This window comes from Rhinopithecus roxellana, chromosome 6, assembly GCF_007565055.1.
Source record: "Rhinopithecus roxellana isolate Shanxi Qingling chromosome 6, ASM756505v1, whole genome shotgun sequence".
Classification (NCBI taxonomy): Eukaryota; Metazoa; Chordata; class Mammalia; order Primates; family Cercopithecidae; genus Rhinopithecus; species Rhinopithecus roxellana.
Window position 1 is genome coordinate 27,085,975 of NC_044554.1, and position 24,216 is coordinate 27,110,190.

The following is a 24,216-nucleotide window of genomic DNA, read 5'->3' on the forward strand; positions in this document are numbered from 1 at the left end:
CTTATTTTAGAACCTATGCCATATGTAGAATATGAAATTACAACACCTAGTCTAGTTATGTCAAATTCTGACTTAGAAGAATGAAAAATGTTAATAGTTTAAATTTTACTATATATAAGCTCATCTTCAATATTGACAATGCTGCTTCTAATTCTTCTTCCAAATTATCTTGCATGTTATTGTCAGGATAATCTTTCTATTTATTGGTAAGATTTCCAACAAGTGGCTGTCATGCCAGACCAGACCCATATTGACTTAAGTAGGGATGGCACCATGTTTGAGAGGCCAAAGAAGAGAGCTGGAGCCAGCAAATGAGGCATAAAGTTTATTGAAGGGGCTTATATATAGGTTCATTCAGTGGTGGTGGGCTGGACAAGAGAACTATGATCACTTGTAAAAAGCGTGAAGTTTATATAGCATTTTCACATAGCCTTCTCCTGCTAACATCCTTCATTTGACCCAAAACAAGGGATCTTGTTCTCTTATATGGCCTGCATTCCATGGGATGGGCTGGGAGTTCAGATGTTCCTCATAGATAAGGAGTGAATCTCCAGGTTGGCCATTCCCAGATTCTGTAGCTTGGAACTTTACACAGACATTCTTCTGAGACCACAGAGTCATTTTCAGGGTACAGAGTATGCTTGTTACTGCAGTCAGGTGCATCTGCCATATAGTAACTCTTTTATACTCTCTCATACCTTTGATAGTACTCATTGACTTCGTATCATCCATGGTTTCTAGAACAGACTCATTTGCTCTCCAGAATCTAACCAGTTTCTCTAAGACAATCTTATTTTCTATCACTCCATGACATTCTTTTTTTGTCACTCAGAATTTTTCACTTCTCTTCTTCTCATGTACTATATGAGGGAGAAATGACCTTGTCTGCAAGTAAACCTGACTATAATAGCTTAAGCAAATAAGAGTTAATTTTTTTCCCCCAACACTGTAAGAGACTGGGCGGTAAGTGGTGTTGATTTAGTAACTCAATAGTGTCAAGGTTTGTATTTTTAGAATTCTCTAGGCTTTCCCCTCATGGTCACAAGATGAGTACTGAAGCACCAGCGGTCATATTCATAGCCAGGGCATGCAGAAAAGAAACGGGAAAGGATAGTGTGAACCATATCTGTCCCTTTTGTCAAGAAAGCAAATACTTGGCCAGAAACTTCAAGCAGAATTCTCTTCATACGACTTACTGGTCAGAACTAAATCTATGATCATATGACCACATCTAACTGCAAAGGAGGCTGTGCAAGTATTTAGATTTTCTAGATCGTAAGTAGAGGCCGACAAGGACAAGTAGGCTACAAAAGTGTGTTAGCTAAACCATCCAACATGGCCTGTTGCATACATATTGAACAATTTCTGCCTCCATGTTTTTGCATACAGTCTTCCCTGCCTAAAATGCTCCCTCCAGCCTTCCTTATTCTAAACTTTACTCTTTTTTTTTTAGTGTCCAGCTTTACATTCCATCTCCTCCATTAAACATACTCTGAAAATTCCAATTATCATGATCTCTCCTTTCTCTGAACACTTTTTTTCTCATACACAATAACATAACATCTGTTTTTAAAAATTCAAATTGTGCTACATTCATGCCATGTTGGGGGTTAGAAAACAATAGCTCAAAATGAGCTTTGGCTTTCTCTGAGTTCGCCGATCTACCAGAACGCTATAATAAATCCTCCAGAAGATACTCAATTGCTATGAATCCCTTCCCCAGATAGGACATCGACTGGAGGAAATGGATGCATCTCACAGAAAGGAAGACTAGAGTTTACCCCACACCCAGAGCCCAGACAAGCTTTGTCTCAGGCTGTTGTCTGTTCTTCAGGTCCATTTATCTTCTCTATATATCATTTACTCCTCCTTGAGAATTGCCTGCATCCCTCACTTTTCTCTCCTTTATGAAGAGGTCATTTAAGCTTCAACCATCGGGCCCTTCTTTGAGTCTCATATTTTGTGGGATTCCCTTGTGCTTGCACCTAATAAATGTGTATGCCTTTTCTCTGTTAATCTGCCTATTGTCAGGTTGTTTTATAGGCTGGAATTATTGAAACTTTTGGGGGTGAAAGTTCATTTTGCTTCTACCATCACATGTTTTTGTTGTTAACTTCCTAGTAGGACACTTGAGTTCTTTTTTTTTTAATTGTATTTTTCCATAAGTTATTGTGGTACAGGTGGTATTTGGTTACATAAGTAATAGTAAGTTCTTTAGTGGAGATTTGTGAGAACCTGGTGCACTCATCACTCCAGTAGTATACACTGTACCATGTTTGCTGTCTTTTTTTTTTTTTTTTTTTTTTTTTGAGACGGAGTCTCGCTCTGTCACCCAGGCTGGAGTGCAATGGTGCCATCACGGCTCACTGCAAGCTCTGTTTCCCGGGTTCAAGCGATTCTCCTGCCTCAGCTTCCCAAGTAGCTGGGATTACAGGCACACACCACCACGCCCAGCTAATTTTTTATTTTTAGTAGAGACAGGGTTTCACCATGTTGGTCAGGCTGGTCTCGAACTCCTGACCTCGTGATCCCCCCACCTCGGCCTCCCAGAGTGCTGGGATAACATGCATGAGCCACTGCGCCCTGCATTTGTTGTCTTTTATCCCTTGCCCCACTCCCAGTCTTACCCTCAAGTCCCCAAAGTTCATGGCAAAACTGTTTTCAGTATCTTCTCTTCAGGATCTTCTACAAAAGACAGTCTCATTGAGGTAAAAGTTGATATTTTACAAAAGATAAACTCTTTTTATTTAACTATTTAGTGACTGTGTTTCAAAGGACCTCACAGAGTTTAGCAATAATTATGTTTTAAAACTGTCATATGAATTGTGGCTTCACAGTAATGAGACTGAGCCCTGATCCCAAACACAACTGTAACTTCACGGTCACATCTTACACATATTGATGCATTTAGCATTGTTAGTAAGGTGGAAGACACTGAATTTGAAATGTATTTGTTACATCATACTGGAAGACACTGAATTTGAAATGTATTTGTTACATCATACTAATTATTAATTTGACTAGGAGCTGATTACTCTGCTTAATGGACTGTAAGAACTCTAACTCATGTATACTATACTACATAGGAGGTAACCTTGTTGATACTTAGTATAAATGTGATTTAGCTAGGAATTTAAGCCAAGGTTTGGGTTCCTAACTCAGGTTGGAACACTTCAAAAAACACAACTCTTTTCTGGGCTTCCTAGGCTAGTCTCCCTTTTCAAAGGTCTGTTCTGGTGTTTATTACTTAATTGCTGACAAGGTAAATCTTATTTTTCTCCCTGGTCTTCATTAGGGGTTTGTGTTTTTCTTTCTCAACTGAGTATTTTTAGATTTGGTTTTTCATGTGAAATATCTTTCCCTCACATCAGAATAATTCTTTCTCCAAACAATTACCAAATAGCTGAAAACTTGTTTTAATTTCTTAGATGGTGATTTGAATGACTGCATATAATTTACAATATTAAGTCATGTGATTGCAAAGGTAGGAATATTTTTGAAAAAAAATTGAAATAGGAATTAATAAAAGGAATTCCTAGCTCATTAAAAGTGAGTCTAAGTTTGGGTATGACAAAGATTCTCTCATTGACCAAAATTTACTCAGGTTCTCCTGAACTCTTGTCAACTAGGTCTTGAATTTTGGACTTTTATGTTTGTCCAGTTTTAGCAAGAACCTGCTAAGTCAGCTTAGCCAGAATCTCTCACCCTCCATATCTGATCACCCTCAATATCTTATCAGACTTCTCATCCTCCACCACCCCACGCCCCAGGTGATGTCTGATCACCCTGGCCTTCCTTCAGCAAAAAATCCTGTTAGGTTGGTTAAGCTAGAATCCCTCCTTACCCCTGATATTTCCTCTTAGTAATTTTTCATCCACTAACCCCTCTTCTGCTCCTTGGCCATAAGTCCCCACTTGTCCTTGTTGGAATCAGAGTTAAGCCCAGACTCTCTTCTCGACTGCAAGACCCCATTGCAGTAGTCCCTATACTTATCACAATGGTACTCTCTTGAAGAAAGTCTTTCTTACTGTCTTCAACAATTGTCATCAATAATTTCTTCTTTTACAGGCACCAGTGTCATTTAAAAACAAACTGCCTCACCAATGCAAACATACTCTTAAAAGGATATTGTGAATCTAAAGTCAGAGAACTTGCAGGATTATAGCTGTAGATGATCAAACAAAAAAAGAACAAAGGCAGAGGAAGAAATGAGAGAGTGTGGCCTTCCCAGAGCCCCACTCCAGCTCTTCCTTGGTCTGCTTCTCAGACAGTAGGCACTGGCATTGAGAAATAAACCATGCACCTTTTGAAGTTATGCCACATCAATCACAGGCCTTTATATACTGATTAACTGCCTCTCTCAGCAAGAGGGATGATCCACCTCACTCTCTCAGCACAAAATAAACCAGTTTTGCAGCTCATGAATTAACCCTTCTTTTGCCAGGCAAACTATTTTCCAGGATAATGAAAACAAAAAAGTAACATTTCAGATAATTTAATGATGAAATTCGTGATTATTTTCTGGCTAAACGTATGCTGGAAACTCTAAGATCATTACCTAATAACCTAGAATGGCTTCTAAAAACACAGAGGTGGCAAAGGATGTGAGAATTAACAAACTGGGAGCATCCCTAAGTATGCAGTCTGACTACCTTTGAGAGGTGCAAGGAATTAAAATCGACATGGATTCATGAAGGGCAACTGCAAGCTACATGTTTGGGAGAACGGAGTTGCCTAATTTCCCATGAAGGATTTGCTGGAACAGTGCTTCTGTAAACTGAATGTGCCTACAAGTCACCTGGGAAGTTTATTAACATTTTGATTCAATATATATGGATGGGTCCTGAGATTCTGCATTTCTAACAATCACCCAGTGGATGTGGACGCTGCTGGTCTGTGGACCACACGCTAAAGCAATCTGGTTCTTGAGAACTCTTACTATAACTCAGCAATCCTAACTCATGCACCAAAGCTAATGCCATCTTTGCCCTCCTTAAACATGTGGAGTCTTTGCAACTTTATAGCCTCTCCTACCCTTAGCCCAACTTCAGCTGTATCAGATCAGTGGTGGCCTTCCCAAGTGAGGTCTGTCACTAGGTTATGTGTAGTAGCTGGTGGACTGCAGGTCCAACTGTACTATTTTCAAACAATGTAGACATTGCTTTATCAAAATCTTACATAAATTCAAATATATCAAACAGAACAAGTAGGAAGAATGGGAGAAGGTTGTTCATTACATGAAAAGAATGCACTGAAGCACATGAGTTTTCTCACTTTGGCATATGCAGAACATATTTCAGGCAAAAATACAAGACTGAGTTTGCATGTAGGCATGTATTTGTGGTGTTGAGCAAGTAACCAACCCAATTCTGCGACTTGGATTGGTGCCCAAACAAGGAGCAGTAATGATACCTTACTTTTGTTTGTATAGTTACAAAGTACTACCGCATGCACTATCCCTTTAATCCCTTTAATAAGCATCTGATTAAGAGTTATTCTTATTTTACACATGAAGAAACAGAAACTTGAAGGTCACACATCTAATTTCCCAGCCTAACAAATGGCAAACTTCAGACTTAAAACTGAATTTCTGAGTTCACTTCTCTTTCTAGCATCCTCTATGCTCTGCCATTGCTCTCAGCTCTGGTTGTACATTAAGATCATGGAAGAGCTTACAGAATGCTAATGCCTGGGTCCCACACTCAAGACATTCTGAGGTCATCGGTATGGGAAGTAGCCTGGGAATCAGGATTTTTAAAGCTTTCAGGTGAGTCAAATGCAGTTATTCAGGCTTAACACTGTTGACATCTGGGGACAGATCATTCTTTGTTGAGGAGGACTTTCCTGTGCATTGTAGGATGTCTAGCAGCATCTCTAGCCTCTACCCTCTAGACACCAGTAACACTTCTCCATTTGTGACAACCAAATGCCTCCAGACATTGCCAAATCTTCTCTGGGGTACAAAATTGCCCTATTGAGAAGTACTGCATAATATAAAGCCAAAGTTGTGAAGAACTGATAAATAACTACATTATCATCAGCAATTGTAGTCTATTTGTTCATTTCTTAATTTACCCCACTCATGGCCAAAGAAGTAAAACAATTCATCATCTTTCCCTCTTCCCCATTTCATCAAAATTAGGAGCTGAACCTGATACACATTTTTGGAATACTATATTTATTTGGTGATTATCTAATCTAATGGAAGATAGAAACTTAGGTTCATCCATAGTCTCTTAATTCACGCAATTACATTTCCTTAGTGATAGTATGTACTGGTATGTCTCAATTTTGTCTGACAAGAATCACCTGGAATTATAACAGATTCTTCGGCCCTAATCCAAAACTAATGAATCCAAATTTTTAGGGAAAGGCCAGGTAATTCAGATATTTAACAAGTGTCTCCAGGTAATTCTTATAATCAGGGAAGTTTGGAAAAAATTAGGTAATACAAAGGGAATACAGAGATGAATAAGACAGAGCACCTCAAGAAGACATGTAATTAAGTAGTGATAATTCACGATGATAAAAGTAAAATTATAAGTGTGTAGAAGCTTAGCATGTAGCATAAAGGATGGAATCATTTACTTACTTTGGCCGAGGAGGCATAGCTCAGAGAAGGGCATATGTAGGAGATGATATCTGTTGGATTTTGAAGCATAAATACAACTAGCCAGGGGTACAAGGTGTGAAAGTACATTCTAGGTAGGGAAAATCAACAGGAGAAAATCATCTTCTGTTTCTAGATGCCTAGCCTATATAACCATGCATGCAGTAGGTGCTCAATAAATACCTATTCTTTGGTCAACCTTAAACCCACTGCTCCTTCATTAGAGTGCTCTCTAGTCAGCGATTCTGCACATTGAGTATTATCCTCAAATGGGCATGAAAAAAGTTTGACTAGGTGAGGAGGTTGCTAATAGATTAACATTTCTATCTCATTGAAGCCCCCTGCATATTCATATTTAACTCTTAATATTTTTCCTTGGAATTAACTTTTGTACTCTTGTCTGATGGCTGTTGACCTTTTAAACCTATTCCATAGGACTTTGTAAAAGCTGAAATTACTGTGTGATTATTGTACGAACATGAAGGACTCAACGTGCTCTTAGATTACTAATGGGAACATGAAAAGCATTTGCAGGCTGGGCAGAGACCCATCTTAAAGTGATGATGATACCGATATTGCAAGGAAACATGAAAATTTGAGGACATTTCTGAATACTCCTTCTCTGCCTAAGGCTGTCTCCCAAGAAGCCTGAGAAAATAAGGCTTGTTCCATAATTAAGAGACCAGCTCAAATGTAATGTCCTCAGAATGGCTTTTTATGACTACCCACACCCTATTTCCTTCATCTCTTTTTCTTATCTTTTTTCGTAGTATTTATAATTCCCTGACATTGTGTATCTGCTTATTTGTTGTTTCTCTTTCTTCTACTAGATTAAAAGTTCCAGAAGGTCAAGAACCCTGCTAGTCTTATTTACTATTCAATCCCAACTCTCCAAAAAAGTCCTTCATACATAAAAGCCATTAATTAAATAACTGCTGAATACTGAATAGATTATATATTATTTTAGAATCCTGGTTTTCTCCTTTGTAGGCTCAATATGCTTGTCCTCAGTTGTCAATGTCTAATTTTCTTTCTGGACTGTAACATTCATTAGGGCAGGGATGGTGTCTACCTTATTCTCTACTTATTCCAGCATGTAATAAATACTTAAAAACTATTTATTTAATTAATCAATCTATGAATGAACAAGTGAATCAAAATAGAAGGCCAGCACTAGATGGCTTTACTCTAATGAGCCAGTTTCTCCAACAGCACACTGACCATCAGCATAGACGTGTGGGTCAGCAAATTCCAGGATTAAACAGTTCTGATTATTAGAGCAGTCAGCTCTTCCTGTGACAGTAGAACAATAGAACAAATGAAATGGCTAACGAGCAATAATCCTGTTACTCTTGAAGAGCAATTTTAAAAAAAGTCAAAGAAGAAAAGAAATCATACATCAGTGGCAGGGAAGCTCACTGAAATTGTTGACCAATGTAGGTGAAACAGAGGGTCATGCAAGCCAAGAAATGTGGGCATCTGGTGAGAAAATAGCAGAGGCAAAGAAGCCCAACCTAAAGAGACAGAGTGAGCCCAGAAAGCCCAATGGGACCCCAGATGTGGTCCTATCCCTGAAGTTCACGTTTGTCTACTATCGGTCACAGGTATTCTACTCTAGGAAGTCATTCCCAATCATAAAGACATTCCAGATTCAAAGAGGAATATCTGCTGACATCATGACCTTCAAACTAAAACTTGCTTCATGCTCAGTATACAACTGTGTGGTGGGGGAGGAGAGCCTTCCTGCATTCTTAACTCTGGACAAGTAAGGACCTGATTTTCTCAGGGTAGTCATTGCCAATGAAGCAGCTACATTGTCTGGGGTATGTACCCTGGGGTTTGTCATCGTGTGCAGGGAAAATTTAGGATGCAGACACACATGAAGAGTTTAGGAGTAGAGGTTTATTAGGCAGAAGAGAAGAGAAAGAGAAACAGCTCTCTCTATAGAGAGAAGGGTCTTCCAGCAGAAAGGATCAGCTGCAGACAGAAGACCCAGATTTTATAGTGTGGTTTGAGGAGGCAGTGTCTGATTTATGCAGGGCTCACAGATTGGTTCCATCAGGTAAAATGTTTACATAGCAGGCAGAGAAGGCTGGTTGCCCCACCCTAATATTATTATGCAACTGAATTTTCTTTGAGCGGAGCCATCTTGTCTGCTCTTTCCTGTATACGTGGCTGGCAGAGAAGGGAAGATGAGGTTGCCATCTTGAACATGTCTAGTCTCTAGTTCCTGCAGGCATTCACCCATGCAACCTCCTAACTTGCTTGTCTATGTCTGCAGCTCAACTTTACAGGCTGCTCTTTGTTAGAAAATGATTTGGGGCTGCTTTTCATTAAAAGGGAAAGCTTTACCAAGGCTTCCATACCCTTACTATCTGCCTAAGTGATTTCTTCTTAACTCCTGTATCACTGAAGCTCTCAAATACACTTTACCACACCTTTTGTGTACACACCACACATAGAAAATTATAATAGTTGCATGGTACACTTGAATAAGCAGACATGGCTGCTCCACCTGCCAACTCGGGGGCAGAGGAGAGCAGTATGTCAGGCACACCTGGAACTCATTTGAGATGGAACATTTAGCCTGCAGTCCACTGTTTAGAAATTCTGCACTGGCAGATGTGTTCTCGTTTTTCATCAGCCATGGAAGGCTTACATTATGCTAGGTTCAAATGCATCCCAGAAATATTTTGAGGCACCTACTACGAGCCAGGCACTTCTCAAAGTATGAGACAGAACAATAAAACAAAGACCTCTTTCTTATGAAGACTACATTCTAGGAAGGTGAGACAGAAAACCAAACCTATGTTGGGTGGTGACAGTGTTACAGAGGTAAATACAGCAGGCAAGCATGATAGAAAGTGATGGTATGGGGGCAAAGCTGTGAGCAATTTTACGTAGAGAGAGAGAAGGGTCTATTATCTGCTTATTGCTGCTGCAACAAGTTGTCATATATGCAGTGGCATAAAATAACACAAATTTATTACCTCACAGTTTTGGAAGTCAGAAGTCTAAAATGGATTGGCAGGGCCACATTCCTTCTGGAGGCTCTAGGGAAGGGTCCTTGCCTTTTTCACCTCTTAGAGACTGTCTGCATTCCCTGGTTCATGGTCCATTTCTCTACATTCAAAGCCAGTAGTATAACATTCTCAAAACTCCGTCCCTCTTACTCCTCCTTCTTATAAGGACCCTGAAATTACATTGGGCCTATCTGGATAATCCAGGAGACTCTCCCCATCTCAATATTCTTTATTCATATTTACTCACAGTTGCAAAGTCTATTATGCCATATATGGGAACATATTCAAGGTTCCAGGGATTAGGACATGGACATCTTTGGTGGTCATTATTCTATGTACCACAGTAGGACTCTCCGACAAGGTGACATTTGATCAATGACCAATCAGTGCAGGGCAGCCATGGAGCTATCAGGGGATTGGGGGTTCTAGCACTGGGGGAAGTGAATGCAAAAGTGCTATATGGGGAGTTGACTTGTCATGCTTAAAGAATGGTAAGGAGTGTGTCCAGATTGGAATGAGAGAGCAATTATGGCAGTGGAAATATCAGAGGGATGGCAGCAGGCCAGAACAGGCACACAGGGCCCAGGAGGCAATGTCAGGATTGCATGGATAAGCTCATTCAATTCATACAACAACCTGATAAAGTAGGTACTATTATTTGCCTTGATTTTAAGGTTGAGCAACTGAGGCTCATAAAAGTTAAGTACAACTCAAAGAACAAATGTTGAACCGAATCTGATGATTCTGGTTTAGAGAAATGAGAAGATCCTGGACAAAATATCAATATCCTTCTGAGTTGCAATTTCAGTTGTGACTCAGAAGCCACATGTCAGTGTGACAGCACAAGGAGCAAGGCCCAAATAGCTGCCCTCCTACCAGTTTCCCATTTGACAACAAAATTAAGGGTTTAGGCAGCTGTGATGTAACTAAAATTAAGTCAGGCAACCTTTTTGTTCTTCAGGTTTACTATCTGTAAAACAGTAACACAATGTTGCAAATGTACCTTGTTATCAAACAGTAGAAGAGATTCAGACTAATATGAATTTTCAAAACAGACAAACGGGACTTTATTTGTGCCATAAGAAGACACTCTGTATTAACAAAACATCATCCAAAGCTTTCCTTATAATAGTAAGTTTCTCTGGTATGCGCGTGCGTGCACACACGTTTTCTGATATTTGATTGGCAACTTTTTCAGAAAAGTAGTGATTACCAGAAGTGCCTTTATTTTGTCTTGCATATATTAGTTCTTTTTCTCTAGCTCTGAGATTTTGCATTATTCCCTGCTAAAAGATGGAGAGTTTGGGGATGACTTTGCACATTGTGTACCTGAGGGGTTCCTGGAAAGAATAAAAGGTTTCTAGAAGCATCTTAATCACAGCTAATTCTTTTTCTTCCTTCCCTGAGTCCCATGTCCAATGAATGCAGTGCATTTAGGGGGCACAGTCAGGCCCAGTGTGGCTGGCATTGTTGCTAGAACAGTCCAGCGACATGGACTATTAATAAAATTGTATGTTTATGTAAAAGTGGGCAATTTAAAAGCAGAGCTATGTGTTCCTTTCCAAACACCTTGGTTGTTTAGAATAGAATTGTTAAATGTGTGAGTTGATTCTTTAGTTTCCAGTATTCACAGCTCCCACTCACAGCTTTGAAAATTCCTTTATGGCATCCACTTACGGTAGTCAAATTGCGAAAGTTAAATGATATGCATTAAGGAAAAATGGGCCCCATGTGGCTGTTGGTGCTTTTGTCATCTTGTCAGGAGTCAGGAATCCTAGAGAGACATGCATTGTCTGCATAGCTGTGCTTGCAGAAAGAATACATGGTATGGAGTGTTAGAAATCATAAAGGCTCTCCCTGCATTTGATCCGTATCACAGCTCCCCACTCTGCCACGTGGTGCTTCCCACTCATTTCTGCCACCCCCACCATCCTCCATTCTTTAACATGCGTGGTAGCTCTGTGGAGATGGAAGTCCATGTCCCTGCATCGTGATGTTCAACTCCTCATGCCTCTCTTCCCCTATCCCCACCCTGCCCCAGGGTGAGTGTTTTCTGAATTGCAGTGATGTCAACAAAACAACAGACTTGAACAACCAGGACAAATCCAGGTGAGGTCTGAGAAGACTCCCGTGGAGAAAATTTTGCCTTGCAGCCTCTGCAGTGAAATTGCACAGTAGAGCAGAAACATACCATAATGAGAGACCCAAAGGAAAATGACCTTTTATGAAGTGGAAAGTGGAAAGATGGTCAGATGTGGACACTGCAAATTTAAAGATATTCAGTGATGCAATTATTATAAGTGCAATGTCTCAATTTACAGACACTGAGGGTACCTGAAGTGACCAGAACATGCTCCTATGATTTCAGCAACTTAGGTAACCCAGGAGCAAGTCTTATCTGGTTATCTGGCCTCATTGCTCAGTGAAGCCAACTTTGTTGGGAGGAAGAAAGGACTGGGAGTTGCAGATTTGAATGAAGGCTTTTCCACTTACTGATTTTGTGAATTTGGGCAGCTTACATCCCTTTCTGAACCTCAAAGTTCACATAAGGAAAATGGGCATGATAGTGTTTCTCTTACTGGGTCGCTGTGAGGCACAAATGAGATCATGCATGAAGAATTACTATGTAAGCTGTGAAGTGTTGCACAAATGAAATTTGTCAATATTAAGAAAAACCAAAATTATCACATTGACCTTGGACTCACCCAATTTCTTTGATCTGTTTAAATGTGGTAAGAGGTATCATATTTAACCTCCTCAAAAGAGGTTTAGATATCTTGCCAATAACTTGTGTCATTAGAAACCAACCAATGTAGGTGAAACAGAGGGTCTTGCAAGCCAACATATGTGGGCATCGGTGAGAAAATAGCAGAGGCAAAGAAGCCCAGTCTAAAGAGATAGAGTGAGCCCAGAAAGCCCAGTGGAAATAGTATTGTCAATACTATTTTCAACTTACTGGTAAGAATACAAATTTTTAAAAATGATTCTAATTGCATTAGGTACAATAAAAACCTACTTGAAGTAGTTATGGAATATGTAAGATTTCAGCAGTATTTGGTCGTTTTGGACAGCTGACCAAGGAGGAGGGTTAATTGAGGTTGAATTGGGAGCCTTCTATTACAGAGTTAGGCATTTTTTGTCTGCAAAAAGACTGGTTTCTTTACAAGGAAGCTAATTTCTTTTAGACCGAGACAACTCTGTAATTCTCCACTAGTTATGACTTAAACATAGCACCAAATATTGCCCTTGGCACAAGTAATATGCTAACCCAAAATGTTTCATGCTGTATAAAAATACTTGCAGTTATTGTGCTATAAATTCAATTTCAGAATTTTTCAGTATTGCTGCTCTGTGAGCACGGACATTCCTCTTGTCTTTGTTCATTCTTTCATTTGTATTTTTTCTTTCTTCTCTTTGCTACTCTTCTCTTTTTCTTTTAAAAAAATTCAGCTATTTGTCTTTCCAAGACCAAGAACAACTTATGGGGGTCATAGTCAACCAGATACACTGTATTAGTCAGTGTTTGGGATCATCTTAATACACTTAGCTCTAACCCCTTACTCTTGAAATTGTGGTTTCCAATAAAGGAGATTCTCTAATAATGGACCTGAAATGCACTATTAGGCCATGTGTTGTAGAGGGAGAGGTAGAGACAGGCATATTTGGGAAAAGAGCAAACATTCATGCTAAAATAAATAAATAAATAAATGAGGCTAGAGAAGTTACCCACCCAGTGCTCTCTGAGTTGAATAAGAAAGGGCAGGAAGCCTGTTTGACATACTCAAAATAATGTCCAGGTAATTAATAAACAAGACATGCTGGCATTGTAAATTGGATGGGTGACCTTTGATGAGAATTAAAATACAACACATGCCCCTAATTGAATATTTTTCATTTTGTATCCTTAGTCTGATAAATCTGTGAGAAGATAGAGGTATATGTAACCTACATCTTTACCCTTAATATTATTGCAATTTCCACAGTTTTCTCATTGATTAGAGTGATTTTCTTGACATACTCAAATTTGAATAAGAGAAATGTTTTAATGATACGATTTATTGCAGAAGCACAGAACGTTCAGAAGAAGATGGCAAAGACCTTTTATCCTTTCTGTTTTGATGACCAAGCTTTCAGAAAAATAGATGTGAATCATTCAAATTAGTTTCCCCAGGACTAGAAAACCTCAGTTGCCATTTTAGTTGCTTCTGCTTTTCTAGGTACTGAGATAATATATGCTATCTGCCCTCCAAAAATATATAACTGGAATATAAATTTGATTCTTAAATTGCTTCAGACCTAGCCTTCACATCTAAAGATTTCTCATATTCTCCTCACATCTTTGAATTCAATTTTTAAAAAATTTAATTCAATCAGGCTTAAAAAGAAACAGTAGGATCTCCACTTTGGTTGACTTTTTATTTTTCTGCTCCTACAATAAAAAATGTTTTTACCTACCATGAGGTATAATATTAACCAGGTTGTGATTTGGAAATCTTTTAAAATCTTTATTAAATCTTTCATGAATAACATACATACAGAGATTTTAGTTGGAGATAGTCATTCAATTTGATTTAAATTAGAAACAGATTCCATTATTTGTGGTGAAGTGTTTTTGCAATTACTGATAGAATGCATGAGGTAATATAGATAAGTATTAACAGAAATACTAAGCTTGTCAAGAATATTTTAAAATAAATGTAGACCTTTAGTTAATAGACAATCTGTTTTTTGTTGGGTTGGCCATGTAATATATATAGTATATTGAACAATATATAAATGCATTGCTACTTAAAATTTTACACATATTTTCTGAGGGTAGGTTGTTTATATTCTCTATACTAGGAGATGTGTCTTAGGCAGCTGTATTTATTTGATATTAGGCAAATTATTTAACTCAATAGTTTTCTGATAACTGCTGGTTGAATGGCTAAATGTTCTCTGCTTGGATCTCTCATCCTCCCCTGTCTTTCAGCTACATCCTCTGTCCTCTTCCTGATCTGTGAGAATTATAGATTTGTTTCTCTGTGTGCTGCTTCCCTTGATATCTTCTACTACCTACCATAACCCATTCATTGCTGGCTCAAACTCGTCTTAGGGTCTTGAAACTATCTAGGCCTGACCCCAGCGGAGAGAGTCATTAGCCATGGCTTCTGTCCTTTGCTTTGTACACTGGGCACTTCTGCTCCGAGAACAAGACCAGCACTGAGCTGCTTGAAGTAGCAGCAGCAACAGCAGCAGCAGTGTATCTGAAAAACTAGGTTCCCTGAGAAAGCTTTTCTCTTAGAAGATTGTGGCTTGTAGAGTTGCTTCTTGAAGACCTTGCCTCTGGTGTTAGGTAAGCATCCCACACACATTAAACAACAGACTTCATTAAAGGATAATACTCATTGAAAGCAAGTTCAGCATGCATTAACGAAGTTATGATGGATCTTGTGTTCCATAAAAAGAGTTTATGAGCTTCAGAAAGAACACATTTGTTTCCTTCTCAACTGAAGGAGACTCTACTATTCAAATGCTCCTGGTGTTTAGTAAATCAACTCTAGTTTTTTCACTACCTCATATCAAAATTAACTTAAAAATGCTATTTATATCAGGCAAAAAATTCCTGTTAAAAGTGAGAATCCACTCTATATAATTATTTAACGTCAGGTAGAACCACCCACCACTTTTTTCCATGAAAATGTTTTTTTTTTAAATTGAGTGTATCTATTTTTATAAAGAGTTAAACAAAATGCATAGGACTTTATCTAATAAATAGCTGTTGTTTCCCAGCCTTCAACCTCTCCCTTTTCATTTTTCTCTCCCATCATTCATTCATTCTTTCTTTCTCCCCTTTCCACAATAAGCCTCTTCTCATTCTTTGTTCCCCCGGATCTTCTCTTCACAATCAAGTGTCTTGCTCTCTCTCCACTGTATCGGTAGCTGGGGGCCGCCGAATCCTTTCAGTTTTCCATTTTAGTTCTTCTTCTGTTCTTGCAGTACACTTTCCTTGCATGCATTCATTCATACCTGCAACATCAAATATCACTTAAATGTCCATAGTTCCCAGAGTTAGAACTTTGGTCCAGATCTCTTTCTTTTTCTTTTTTTTTGAGACGGAGTCTTGCTGGGTGGCCCAGGCTGGAGTGCAGTGGCGTGATCTCGGCTCACTGCAAGCTCCGCCTCTCAGGTTCATGCCATTCTCCGGTCTTGATCTTCTGACCTCGTGATCCTCCTGCCTCAGCCTCCCAAAGTGCTGGGATTACAGGAGTGAGCCACCACACCTGGCCCAGATCTCTTTCTTGAGCCTCAAATGTTTATTTCTGTTTGTTTATCAGGCAACTCTGCCTAGATAATCCACAGCAATGGTGGTCCAGCTAGAATTCATCATCTACAATAATCTCACACCCTGCTTCCATAAATAACTTCCTGAATTTCTTATCTTATAAATGACACTTAATCCCACTGCCCAAGCCAGAGATGAGGGTATCATCTCAGATTACAATTTTTCCTTTAAATCCTGCATCTTGTCAATCTCTGTGATCCATTGATTTCATCTGCTAAAGAATTCTCATTTTAGTCCCCCATATCTGTTTCCATGGTCACTGGAATGACTCACGCCCATGCAAATGGCATTGTTTGCCCATGTGTCATAATAGGGCATTTTCTGATTGTTCCACTTTTAGCCTTATCTCATTATCTTCACAAAGCTACTGAAATTTTGCAGTGTGAAAATCTGATTACTCCCTCTCCAGCCCAAAATTCTGCAGTGACTTCTTATTCTCTTCAGATGAAATCTGCAGTGCTTTGCTTGACAAAGTCTTCCATGATCAAGACCCTATCCAGCCTCCACTTTCACCTGTTCTTTGTACCTTTCGCCCGTCCCACTTAACACTTTACATTCTGCCAAAATTGGGCCACTTCTAGTGCCTCAAACACTCCACTATCTGCACACCGCTAGATGTGGCACATTCTGTTCCTTGGCTGGCATGCCCTCAGCATATGTCTACTCAGTTTTCAAGAGTTGTTTAGGAATTATCTGTCTGTGAAGCTTCCTTTTTGTCCCTGGGCATACATGCTGCCATTGTACTTAAGCCTTACTTTCATCAGAACAGGAAGGATCCTTTCTGTTTGCTTCTGTCTGTTACATTGTAGCCTTCTTGGAGGAAAAGTTATGTTTTTCCATGTATGTGTCTGTCACATACAAGTGTCTAACATATAGTAGGAACTCAACAAATGTTCGTTAAATCAAAAGATAACTGAATGAATAAATGAATAAAATTACTAAAACAATTGAAGGTTTGAAACTATGTGATGCCAAATATACTTGCATAAACTTTTTTTCATTTCAGCTTTTCATCTTGATTCTGCATAGACACATCATTAATTAAATTCTGGGTGCATGACAGACTTTATAGAGCATGCTCATATTTTTTCCTAAGATGAAGATAAAAATATTTGCATGTAAATGAGACAATACGCAACCTCAGAGAAGCACTATCGCTCACTCCTCCAAATAAACTCCATTACCTGTTGGGAAATAAATGAAAATGAATCCACTGCAGTAATGGGTTTTCAGGCCAATTTTCCAAGCAAGAGCTCTTTTCTAGTTGAAAGTAAATATGGTTCCTGAGCTTATGAAATCAGCCCTTGCTTATGTTTACACATGCATTGAGGATGCGTTCATATCCATGAAGTTTGAAATCAGCCCTAAGCATGAGCAAGACATTCATGGTTTTACAAATTCCATTTACTCAGATTAATTAGCAAATTCTTAAGTTTCTAAATAATTTGAGTTATGAAGGCATCTCATATTTGAAACATTTGCTCTTGTTTCTAATTTTTTTAATTCTGGAAATTGAAATGTAAGGCAATAAAGCAGAAAAATGCTCACATGCTTTTGGTAATAATTCTTTCTTCCCTTCTTCATGCATTCCTTTAAGTCTCTTCAGTTCCCTTCTAAAGTGGCCAATGGCAGGGTGTGAGGACTTACTATGTGCCAGGCACAAGGCTAAGCATGATGTCTTAATAGGATTTAATCCTCTTAACAACCCATGGAAATGGATACTATTATTATCATCTCCAAGTAACAGAGGAGGAAATGGATGCAGGCAGAGAATAAGTCATGCAGCTTATAATTGGTAAAGTCAAGGCTGGAACCCAGGTTTGATTTCACAGCCTTGCCTGCAATCCTTAGTGGCCCATGTCATCCAAAGCATGGGTAAAATTTGTGAGGTGGAAAATTATTCCAGCCTGTTTTGAATCACCTCACACTCTGTTTAATAAGAATCGCATGTATCTCATTATTATCACATTGCCTTTTACATGTACTTTATAAAGTAGGCATTTAATTTAATTTAATTTAATTAATTAATTAATTTATTTATTTTTACAGCTAGTGATGTTGATTCCAGTTTGTAAGATGTAATAACTGGTTCAGGGAGGTTAGATGCTCCAAAGAAAATGAAGGCAGCAGGGAGGAAAGTTTTCTCCATCTACATGATATTATTGAGAAATAAAAAACAAAACAAAGGAAAACCCAAGAAACCAGAGATATTTCAGATGAAGTGGCATTGGCAAATTTTTCCTGAGAGATAGCAAGTATTTTAGACTTTGCAGAGGCTTTGCAGCCTCTATTGCAACTATTCAATTCTGCTGTTGTAATGTGAAAGTAGACACAGAGAATAAGTAAACAAATAAGTGTGGCTGTGTTCCGACAAGACTTTATTTACAAAAACAGGCAGCAGGCCAGGTTTGACCCACTAACCATAGTTTGTTGATGCTTAAAGCATCCAACTATATTTCTTATATTGTGTTATCAATCTACATATTTGGAAATGCCTAGATGATGAGCAGAATGTCGATAAATTACAGGACAGTGATAGCATTTGAGGTCTATCAAGATTATTTTTGTGCTACATAGCTAAAGCCCCACTGTTTAAACTGGATATTATAAAAGTTCAAAGAGAGATAATCTAAATTCTAGAAGCAGGCTGTCTGGCAATTTATGACATGGAACTGTGAAGTCTTAGAAAAGCTTTTGACGGCTATGGAACTATGTTCATACAATTTGGAACTGCAATCTTAGTTGGGAGGATATACATTCAGACTCAATACAGATAATACAAACATGTACTATAAATCTTTGTAGTGTAATTAACAAAGTTGGGCACAACAGTTTTATGGCCCAACTAATAAACTGCAATTTTTCTTAAAAAATACTAGAAACAAGGAAAAACAGACCTTATATGCAAATTTCAACTTCATGGATCTTTATGACGTTTTCCTTTATTTGAGAAATGACAAGGCTGGGCACAGAGGCTTATGCCTGTAATCCCAGCACTTTGGGAGGCCAAGGCTGGTGAATCACCTAAAGTCAGGAATTTGAGAACAGCCTGATCAACGTGGTGAAACCTCGTCTCTACTAAAAATACAAAAATTTGTTGGGCAAGGTGCCCAGCGCCGGTAATCCCAGCTACTTGGGAGACTGAGCAGGAGAATGACTTGAACTTGGGAGGCAGAGGTTGCAGTGAGCTGAGATCACACGTTGTACTCCAGCCTGTGCAACACAAGTGAAACTCAGTCTCAATAAATAAATAAATAAATAAATAAATAAATAAATAAATAAATAAATAAAGGCAAGCCTATTTTAAGATGCTGTTACTGTCTTTTAGGTAGATGTAGAAGGGTAGAGAAGCCTATGGAAACAAAGTGTTTGAGTTGGTAGTTTCACTCTGTCACTTCCTAGCTGTGTGCACAAATTCTTAAGTATCTATAAACCCGGGCATAAAATATATAGCACAGGCCTGGCACATAGTAACTTCTCAACAAATAGTTGCAAAAATGATAATGTCATTTTTTCTCCTGACTTCCTCCACCTACCGGTGTAGGTCTCTGCTTTACTAAAAATAAAAAGAAAACCTGAATTTGGATGTTGAATTCTAACACTGATTTGAATACTAAGGTAGAAGCCTTTTGGTTATTCCAAATAAATGATCACACAGTCTACAAACAGCTTCCACATGCTCACTATCATTCATTACCCATAAGTCTGTGCCTCAGCCTTCCTGTGATAGAAAAAAAAAAAAAAAAAAAAGAAATTTCTTTCTTATGGCATTTTTGTATCATTAAAAAATAATCACACATAAACCTATTGTGTGCATTTGATGCTTTGTTTAAAAGAAACATGTCACCCTTTAGTGTGTGCATGTGCTTAAAAGAGAAAGGGAGAGGAAAAAAGAGTCAGAGAAAGGGAAAGAAAAGATGTATAGATCCCTAGGCACATTCAAATATACTAGGTCATGCCATACTTTTTTTTTTCTAGTAAATTATAACATGTTACCATTAGCAGTGGGTGAGAATTTTCCTGGCTCTGTATCCTTACAAAGGTTTGGAATTATTAAACTTTTTAAAATTTTGTTTTTATTGACACATAATAGTTATACATATTGACGGGCTACAGTGTGATGTTTGATACATGTATACATTGCATAAAAATAAAATCAGGGTACTTAGCATATCTATCACCTCATGCATTTATCAGTTTTTTGTGATGAGAACATTCAAAATCTTCTCTTCTAGCTGCTTTGAAATATACAGTACAATATTTTGAACCATAGTCACCAGAACGTATTTCTCCTATCTGACTACCATTTTACCTGTTGCTCAATGTCCCTCTATATTCTCTTTCCTCTCCTTTCCCTAGCCTCTGGTAACCACTATCCTACTCTCTACTTCTAAGAGATCTATTTATTTAGATTACACATATGAGTAAGATCATATGGTCTTTGTCTTTCTGTGCCTGGTCTGTTTCACTTAGCATAATGCTCCCCAGCTTCATTCATGTTGAGGCAAACAACAGGATTTCATTCTTTCTTATGGCTGCATAGTATTTTATTGAGTATATATACTATATTTTATTTATCCATCCAGCTGTTGATGGGCGCATAGGTTCATTCCATATCTTAACTATTGTGTATATTGTTACAATAAACATGGGAGTAGAGATATTTCCTCAACATATTGATTCTGATGAGGTGTTAATATGCAGAGTATGTAAGGAATCCAAACAACTCAATAGCAAAAAAGCAAATAATCTGATTAAAAAACAGGTAAAAGACTTGAATAGACATTTCTCAAAAGAAGACATACAAATGGTCAACAGGCACCTGAAAATATGCTCAGCATCATCAATCATCAAGAAAATAGAAATCAAATAGAAATAGAATCACCATATGATCCAACAGCCCCACTCCTGGGTGCAAATTCAAATGAAATTGAATTGTTCAACTTTAAAATTTTTTCAATCTTGTGGGTTTGAAATGGATTCTTATTGTAGTTTTAATTTGCATGTCTCAATTCCCTAATGGGACACATAAGTCTTATATATTACATGCAAATATAATCCAGATTTTTTTGTATATTGTATGATGCAAATGTTTCGTAAAAGACATTTACATTTCTTCTGTTGAGACATGCCTGTCAAAGTCCTTTGCTCATTTTTTTTTCAGTTGATTACTTGTCTTTTACTTATTGTTCTATATGAATTTTTAACAAAGATATATTCTGGGTAATTCTTTTCAGATTTAGGTGTTGAAAATATCTATCATAGTTTGTGGTTTGTCTTTTTATTCCCTGTCTTTGGTGTCCTTTGATGAACTAAGTTCTTAATTATTAGTCAGTCAAATTTGTCAGTCTTCTTCCTATAGATTTTTACTTTTTTCATCTTATTTAAGAAATATTTCCCTACCTTAAGGTTATAAAATTATTTTTAAATGGTCTTTTAAAAGTTTTTACCATATTCTTATGTGCATTTAGGTTTTTAATCCACTCCGATTTTTGTGTAAGGTACGAGGTGAGGGTACAATCTCACTTTTTCATCTGTTGTTCCAGCACTATCATATTAAATAATCAATTTTTTCCACGGATGTACAAAGCCTGTTCTGTCACAAATAGAGGATTTATATATTTGTGGTTTGCTTCTGGCCGATTTTTTTCCAACCATGGTGCAATATCATGTTAACAACTACTATAGCTTTATACTAAATCTTTATATTGACAGGGTAAGTCTTCCCACCTTGCTCTATTTCTCTTCTCTAGGAATGTTTAGCTGTTCTTTGTTGTTTGTCCTTTCAAATGCATATTAGAATAAGCGAGTCAATTTCAACTAAAAATCCTATTGAGATTTGGACTGGAATTGCAGTCCAAATTGGATTTGGACTAAATTTAAAAACAATTGACATCTTGGCTGGGCCCAGAGACTCACGCCTGTAATCCCAGTGCTTTGGGAGGCCAAGGTGGGCAGATCACTTGAGGTCAGGATTTTAAGACCAGTCTTGCCAACATGGCAAAACTCCATCTCTACAAAAAATACAAAAATTCGCTAGGCATAGTGACGTGTGCCTGTAATCCCAGCTACTCTGGAGCCTGAGACAGGAGAATCACTTGTACCCTGGAGGTGGAGATTGTAGGGAGTCGAGACCTTGCTACTGCACATCAGTCTCGGGGACAGAGTGAGACTTCATCTCAAAAAAACAAAAAAAAAAAAAAAAAGAAAGAAAAAATTGACATATTGATTATGTTGAGTCTTCCTATTCAAGTGAATTATATTCATTTTCCATCTATTTTTATATATTTTATATTTTTCAATAAAATTTTATAGTTTTGTACCAAAACATAAAGTATCTAGAAAAATATGGTACAAAATTGTAGAAAATTATATCTTTTTTTCTCAGTTTTTTATGTTTTGTTGCTATTGTGAATGATGTACTTTTAAAAATTATATTTTTCTTACTGATTACTGCTGATATATAAGAAATGCATTTGACTTTAATGCATTCATTTTTATTTAGTAAACCTTACTAATCTCTACTAGTTGTAATGATATAGCTTTAATTTTCTTTGGAATTTCTTCATTGTTACACACCTTTCATTTCTTATACCTTTTTCTTCTTTCTTGCTTTTCTCTATCTGTACTGGCCAAGACCTATAGTGTAATGTTCAACAAGCGGGGTGATAGTGAGTATTTTGTATTTTCTCTGATCTTAAAATAAACTATTTTAACTGTTCACCATTCAGTAGGATTCTTGTGATATGCTTTTTGTAGATGCTCTTTCTTAGGCTAATATAGTTCTATTCTATTTCCAGTTTGTAAAAATATGATAAAAATTTGCTGAATTTTATTAAATTTGGTCTGCAACTACTTAGGTGATGTATGGTTCGTCTTCTCTAAACTACAAAGGTGGTCAATTACACTGATTGATGTTTTTGAATTTTTATTTAATATTTTTTAATGGAGTCTTTCTTTGTTGCCCAGGTTGGAGTACAAGTGGTGTGGTCTCAGCTTATTGCAACCTTTGCCACCCAGGTTCAAACGATTCTCCTGCCTCATCTTCTGGAGTAGCTAGGACTACAGGCACATGCCACCATACCCAGCTAATTTTTGTAGAGACAGGGTTTCACCAGGTTGGCCAGGCTGATCTTGAACTCCTGACCTAAAATGATCCGCCTACCTTGGCCTCCCAAAGTGCTTTGATTACAGGCATGAGCCACTGCACTTGGCCTAAATATATTTTAAATTATATATATTAATCTTTATACTTTTTGGTGAGATTTCTATAATTGACACATAGTAAAATTCGTACTTTTTAGGTATACAGTCCTATGAATTTTGACACATGCATAGAGTTGGGTAATCTCCATCACAATCAAGACCCATTCCATTTCCCATTATCTTATGGTCACCCTTTATGGTCATATCCAATCTCACCCTAATCCCCTGGAAACTACTGAAATTGTGTAGTATCTAGCCTTTTGAGACGGATTTTTTTTTTGTTTTTGTTTTTGTTTGCTTAGCATAATATGTTTGAGATTCATCCATAATCTTGCGTATTTAGTAGTATTCCATTGTACGAATATAACAGTTGGTGGACATCTATGTTGTCTCCAGTTTTTGATGATTACAAATGAAGATGCTATAAACACCCAGGTACAAGATTTTAAGTGAACACTGATTTTCATTTTACTTGAGTAAATACGTAGGAATGGGAGTGCTTGGTTCTATAGAAAGGGCAATGTTGGCTCCATAAAATGAGTTGGGAAATGTTTCTTCTTTTTTCTGGAACAAATTATGTGTAGTTGGTCATTTTTCTTCTTAAATGTTTAGTAGAATTCATCACGAAAACAATCTGGACCTGGGTTTTTCTTTCTTGAAAGATTGTCAGCTATGAATTAACTTTCTCTAATTAATATGACTATTTAGGCTATCTAGTTCTTCCTGAGTGAGTTTTGGTAATTTGCGTCTTTCAAGGAAATGGTACATTTCATCTGCATTGTCAAGTTTATGGTTATAGGGTTGCTCTTGCATTCCCTTATTATCCTTTTAATTATCTTTAGGGTTTATAGTGATATCTGCTTATTTAGTCCTGTTATTGGTAATTTGTATATTCTCTCTTTTATTTTTGGTCAGTCTGTCTAAAAGTTTATCAATTTTATCTTTTTTTTTTTTTTTTTTTTTTTTTTTGATACAGAGTCTCGCTCTGTCGCCCAGGCTGGAGTGCAGTGGCCGAATCTCAGCTCACTGCAAGCTCCGCCTCCCAGGTTTAA